Genomic DNA, 6,799 nt, shown 5'->3' on the forward strand with positions numbered 1-6,799 from the left:
TCCTTTCCGTGACTAATCTTCCCAGGAATTATGGTGATGCAAGTAATAACTAATTAGTATATTTTATTATGCTCGCACTGGGAAACTCAGTCATGTTTGAGGGCTGGTTGTCTCATGGTGCTGTGGTGGACCTCCTTCAGCTTTTGCCTCCCCTGCTCGTTGCTGTTGCATCAAGCCGGCTTTCTGTGAACCCTGGAGAACTACAAACCCACAGATCGTATGACCCTTTTGTTATTTCCCGTGACTGACCTCCTGGGCCTAGGAAAAATACGCTATCATCAGGGTGCTGCAGTTTGGAATCGTGCCCCCTGTGGTAGTCCAAAAGTACAATTGTCAGAAAGAGTGTACAAATGAGTGAAACAGGGGATGCTAATGTAAGGGCGAGGCGGGGGCACCGCCTGGACTCCCAGCAGCGACGAATACACAAACACAAGGCATACGATGGTCGATATGGAGCATTTATTATCTCTGCATCTGAACAGGGGTTCCCCGGCGTTTTCCCGATCGAGGCAATAATGGAGCGGGGGATCCCTGGCACCGCTGAGCATCGGTCCAGGGTGAGGAACACTATGGGGGGGGGGGCACTAGATGAAGTTTTTATGTACCATACACATGCGCAGTAAGCATGTTGAGCTCACTGTTATTCCCGATTCAAAGCCCAGGTGCAGCGCCACCCTGGCACAGGCTGAACCACGTGACTATGGGTCAACATGCCCTGTTGATGCTCCTTTTCCCACGGAAGGGTCTGGCTAGCTTCCATCGCCTATCTCCTCGACGTTCTTCCGCACTTTCCCATACACTCCACCCCCGCGATGGAAAGCTAGTTACAGGCCGTCCCAATCCTCAGAAGGGCATGGGGTATGAGGGCAAGAGAGTTTACAAAGTAATGAAATCAAAACATAGCATAATACAAAGCAAGAGATAGACAGGAGTCCTCCCTGTATGAGGTGGCTGATATTCTCAATAGATGCCAATTCATCGGTGATGTTGAGACAGCACATCCTGGCGAAGTCATGGTGTCTGTGGTTATCTCGCAGTAGGAGACAGTCAATCCCTAGGTGGTTTTGCAGTGTTCCTTGCTACACTGCTCCCAACTCCCTATTTAAAGAGGCAATGGCTCTGGATGGCCAGTTTAAGCTTTGAGCCAAAGCACAGGTAACATGCTCTAACTGTTTGCAATCATGTGCCACCACCCCCGGGATCCCAGCTAGGCTCCACAATAGGCCTAGAGCTTCTGCATGAGAAAATAAACTTATATGGGGGTTACAAGCAGCGTCTTAGGATATGCCACCGGGTCCTCCGCCGCTCCATCATAAAGGGAGGGATGCTTAAAGTAACACGACCTACACACCTCTGGCATCAGCCGGCACATATGTATATGCTGTAGTGCCACACAGAAGGAACCATCCTAGTGGTAGTATGAGATAAGCAGATGCATAGGTAACATCCATAGTGTCATTACAAATTAACTGCATATCAGTTACATTCTGCAGAACAGAGGCAGCATTTACAAAGCGAAAGCAAGTATCTGCTTTAGATATGTTAGCTATATGGAAAGAGTAAGCCCAAGGTGTCAGCTTTTGGGAAACAATACCCAAATCGTAGAAATTCATGGGAGTAACAGAAATATCAATTTTTTGTATAACTCTGCAATACCACGAGTGGAGCTGGTACACCTATGTAACACGCAGTTAAGACATCATCCACTGATCGTTCGCCTGCAACACAGAAAGCAGAGAGGTTAGCTGATCTTTGTGCCAGCCAAATCCATGTATTTACATGGGAGGCTGGATGGTCTTGTAGATCAAGGGCATCTGTCATGGTCAGCAAGAGGCAACATTCCAACGGCAACTTCCAGATGCCGGCGTGATAACCTGTTGATGGGAAGATAGAAAGGCATGGTATCGCCATCAGGAAGAACTAGAGCAGTGGCTCCTGGACCATCTGCTAAAACAGTGCCAGGCTGTTTTTCCTTTTGAGGAGTTAGTACCCACACACTGGCTAAAGAGTGTATTGAGGGTGTTTGCTGAACTTGAGGCACTCCGGCACTGTGGATCAGGATTCCTCGCAGTATTGGTGCTCCCTGTGAGACATTCACTGGCGTGGATACGGATACCTGGAAAGATAAATCTTGAGAAGAGGTCAATAAGAGTGGGGCTATTTTAGCAGGTATCAAAGGTGTAAACAGCCATACACACTGTGAAGGGCAGTCCAGTCTTAAATGTAAGCTTATAACTCTTCGTTCAGTAATCCTAAGTTGCTCAGATGTATAGAATTCTACCTCCCCAGAGGCAAGTATGCGGGGGGGGGGGGGGGGGGGGGCAATCCCCCCTTCCATTACAGATATCCGAGCAGGGATTGCTAGGGTCAGTTTGGCTTGTACTCGCTCAGGAGATAACGTCCCAAAAGGAGGGGCCTCTTGGACAGGCAATGGCTCTATTGGGGGAGCAAGGCGGGGGCGGCCCCTCTGGCTCAGACAATAGAGGCATTTGCTCAAAACGTACTTCCCTTAACAAGGTTAAGGTACCCCAAGGCATGTGGGGTACTCATGTTCTTTCTCCTCCCTTAAACCGGGCTCGTAGACAGTGTTTCCATTTCCACTGCGTTGCAGCTTGGGCCACCCCTACATGGGCCCTGACTGTATCATCCATCACCCATGCCTGAATGGTGATGGGGGTGTGTACAGTCACCGGGTCACGTCCTGTAACTCCTTCGGTATCCTGCAAAGCCCACACTACAGCCAAAAGCTGTTTCTCCAGAGGTGTGCAGTTTGCTGTGGCCCCTTGCAGGGAACAGGACCAGAAACCTACAGGTTCCTGCCTTGCATGGGCACATTCCTGCCACAACCCCCAAGACACCGTATCCCCCATAACCATTACCTCCATCTCGAAAGGTTGTCCCTCATGCGGAGTGACTAGTTTGGAATGTTGGACCACCGCCTCCTCGCACAGGTCAAAGGCTTGCTGCTGCTCTTTAGTCCATTGCCACTGGCTACTTTTTTTGGTCAAACGCTGTAGTGGCCACATTAAATATGCTAAGTGGGGTATAAAGGTCCTCCAGAACCCCAAAAGGCCCCAAAAACCTTGTAGTTGTTTTACAGCAGTGGCAACAGGGTACTGTGGAATAGTATTGCGCACTTTCTCAGGGATAGCTTTCGTCTGCCCCCTCCAGACTATCCCTAAGAATTGCACACTGATGTCTGGCCCCTGTACCTTCTCAGGGTTTACAGCCCACTCCTGCTCCTGTAGGGTCTGAATATCTCTCCCCAGTAACACATTGACCCCCAAGAGGTACTCACAAATCAGTGCTAATAAAACCAGGGTAATTAATTTTTTTTTTTTTTTGGCTGATTGTTAACGTAACTACTGCCTGTACCACTGGGGTGGCCGATCCTTCCAACCCACATATACGGATAGTGGCCTCCCCGGAGCTACCGCACTATGTAGTATGGTAACTTCTGCTCCAGTATCCACTAAAGCAAGCACAGCAATTTCTCCTCCAGAGCACCAGCGAATTCACAGGGGTACATAAGGGCTTCGGTCCCCTGCATGCCAAGCCGCAATTGATGCTCGTATTGCAGGGGACCCGCCTCCCCCTCATTGTCTTTTGGCTGGCAATTTCCATGCTGTGGCTGGAGTAGTAGGCTGTGTCTGATATTGCTGATTAGCAGGTAACTGCTGCTTAAATAAGTCAGTAGTAGAAAGACCATTTATCTCATCATGTAATACCCCTGCCTGCAGCAAATCAGTCCACATCTGTCACCTCGTTAGCTTTCCACTCAATTTAGTAGTCCCTGCCAATTTTCTCACCTTGGAATTCCAAACTGCTCACACTTGCTTAGTATCTGGTTCACCAACAAGTGCCAAATCCCTTATATTGTTTACCAAAGCCCCCACTGTAGTGGCTAACTCACCTGTGGACGGGTAAGCACCCACCACAGCCACGCACAACCATTGATACAATGTTGGAGCTACAATAACATTTCCTGCCCCATCCCATGCAGAAGTTAATTGGGTAAGATAATACTGTAGTTGGGCATCAGTCGATAAGGGGCTCATTAAATTCAGCTCCTCTCTTAAGACAGTAAACCATCCAGCACCTGCATCCCATGCTCTCACTAACCAGGCTAACAAAGACTCCCTGGGCTGCTGCTGGAAAGTAGTTAAAAACTCACATAACTCTTTTGGCATATAAATCCTTCACTGCTCTACAGAATCCCTATCTATTTGTCTCTCCCCCTTCAATTGCACAAGAGGTCAGACCTGGGGAGTAGTCAGTTCTCCTTCTAATCCAAATTCCACCTCCAAGTCAGAGGAAGTACTCCAAATATTGCCATCCCACTCCTCTGGGTCCCAGGAGGGTCAAGTTATCATTGCCCACACCTGAGAAACAGTAGCAGGCACCTTCCCATAACACCTGCAGCATTTATTAGCCATCCGCAAAGCTAATCACTCTACCCTATGGGTTAATTCCTGACTCTTTTCAGTTTGGGTCATAATCAACTCCTGTGCTACTGCCCTCGCATCACATAAATCTCCACTCTCCTTCTCCAGATCCTTTACTTGTTGCTGCAAATATGATACCTTGTTATCTAAGGCTCGAATGCCTGTCAGCAGTGCCCACCCTAATTGTCCAGCCAGCTTCCGAGCTGCTCCCGAAGCGGCACGGAAGGGCATAGCCTGTAAAGCGGATTCAACCGCCTTTGGGGTAACACTTTCCCCCTGTGCCAACTCTGGCCAGTCCTCGGGGACTGCCAGCGTGGCAAGCAATGCAGCCGCCGGCCCCCATGGCTCAGTCTGGGGCCATCCTGGCAGCCGCAGGCGAGCAGTCCCTTCTTGACTCGCCCTCCCCCTTCGCTCTCCTCGGCCACGGCATTGTCGTTTGTGTATCCTGCCGACTACGCCAAGTGTAAGGGTGAGGCGGGGGCACCGCCTGGACTGCCGGCAGGGATGGATGCACAAACACGAGGCACACTATGGTCGATATGGAACATTTATTACCTCTGCATCTGGGTGGGGGTTCCCCGGCGTTTTCCCGATCGAGGCAATAATGGAGCGGGGGATCCCTGGCACCGCTGAGCGTCGGTCCAGGGTGAGGAACACTGTGGGGGGGCACTAGATGAAGTTTTTATGTACCATACACATGCGCAGTAAGCATGTTGAGCTCACTGTTATTCCCGATTCAAAGCCCAGGTGCAGCGCCACCCTGGCACAGGCTGAACCACGTGACTATGGGTCAACATGCCCTGCTGATGCTCCTTTTCCCACGGAAGGGTCTGGCTAGCTTCCATCGCCTATCTCCTCGACGTTCTTCCGCACTTTCCCATACAGCTAATGTGAGGTATTTACTGTTCTCAGTAGTGCATGACTTGTACAATGTGAGCTGGTGTGTAGGGTGGGCAGGAGAGTCTCTATAAATTGAATGGAAAGCTTGTTTTATTTTTTCGATTTGGAAGCCACATTGTCTTCCTTTCTCGCAGCCTTAATTCTTCATTTGCTTATTGCTACAAGCCTAGTTTCAAGCTCTTCATTTAACGTTTCCCCAGTTAAATCTATGGATTTCTTTTCCAAGAAGAACTTATTGCCATTGCTGGTAATAAGCTTACCAAGCTCTATCCTTGAGCTATAGCCAGATAACTGTACAAAAGGTGTCCTACCAGCACTTCGTAGGTATGTGTGCATTTTTTTCAAAAAACAGGCTGCTAAGTTGGCAGCTTATGGCCGTATTGGGCTGTGTCCGTATCTCAGGCAGTTGTGAGACTCGGAAACTGCAGGAGCCGTGGAGGCCCTGTTTTTGCAGCTGCTGACCGGGGAGCGAGGCAGAGGTGAGGCATCCGTGCCACTTTTCGTGGCCGTCCTTTCCCCCATCTCCATCCAAATCCTCAAATCCGCCCAGACTGACTCATCCGGTGCAGAATGTCAGGGGAGGCAGTGGCTGCTGAGTATTTTACCGGGAACCATGTGCCTCCCGTTGCCAGTGGCCGGGAGCTGCGAGGGGCTGCAGGGAGGAAACTTTTCTGGAGGAAATCTGTTTTCCAGGCTCGTGCTGCGGAGCCGGTGGGGAGGACAGCTGGGGAAGGCTGCACTGTGCTGGCCAGGCGGGGGCCAGGGCAGCCCTGGGGGGGGCGTGGTGCTGGGGATGGGGCGAAGACTCGGGGTCATGTCCCAGGCACGCGGTGGCCGTGGCGGAGGTGAGGTAAGTGTCTCCGTGGGAGAGGGAGATGTGGGGACTCGTTGCCTTTCGGCCCTCTCCATGGCATGGGGTGGTGTTTGCTACCCAGCGTGTTAGGTTGCGGTAATTGATGGATGTTGCAGAAGTATTGCTCTCTGCATTGGACTGATTCAGCTCGTATCGAAGTCGAAAAGTGTTTTACCTCTGATTTTAGTGGGAGAAGGCAGAAGCCAATGCTGACTGCTTTTCAGAGCTGCCTGGTGAAAGCCTTCCTGGCATGCTGTGCTGCAGGCACAGATATTTGTGAATCCTACTGTTGTTTTGCTTTCTGGAGGAAGAGCGTTCACATTTTCCAGGGCTTCAGCTTGAATTTAGATTTTACTATGTGGTTCTCTGAGGGTGAATTTATGAATCATAGTTATGGATTTTGAGCAACTATGTTGTCATGCAGTTATTGATAGATGTGGAGTCATGGAGATTTGCAGTAAAGTCAGCTTACAAACAAACTTCAGAAGCAGTGGGTCTAATTGTGTTTTTTTTGACATCAGTGGGAGCAGGAAAGGACACTGTCTCGCTGATGGAGAAAAATATTTCATTGAAGAGGTGGCAAGTGTGGCAGACAGATGAG

General features: G+C 50.0%; 1 long non-coding RNA gene across 1 annotated transcript; it reads right to left on the reverse strand.

The window, feature by feature from the left end:
* Positions 1-444: 444 nt before the first annotated feature.
* LOC135324316 (uncharacterized) lies at positions 445-5,493 on the reverse strand. Its single transcript, XR_010385685.1, has 2 exons — positions 5,001-5,493; positions 445-3,011 (listed from the first exon to the last, which is right to left on the reverse strand). It is a non-coding gene; the product is annotated as an uncharacterized LOC135324316 (long non-coding RNA).
* Between the last annotated feature and the right edge of the window lie 1,306 nt (positions 5,494-6,799).

Source organism: Dromaius novaehollandiae, chromosome W (assembly GCF_036370855.1).
Source record: "Dromaius novaehollandiae isolate bDroNov1 chromosome W, bDroNov1.hap1, whole genome shotgun sequence".
Lineage (NCBI taxonomy): Eukaryota > Metazoa > Chordata > Aves > Casuariiformes > Dromaiidae > Dromaius > Dromaius novaehollandiae.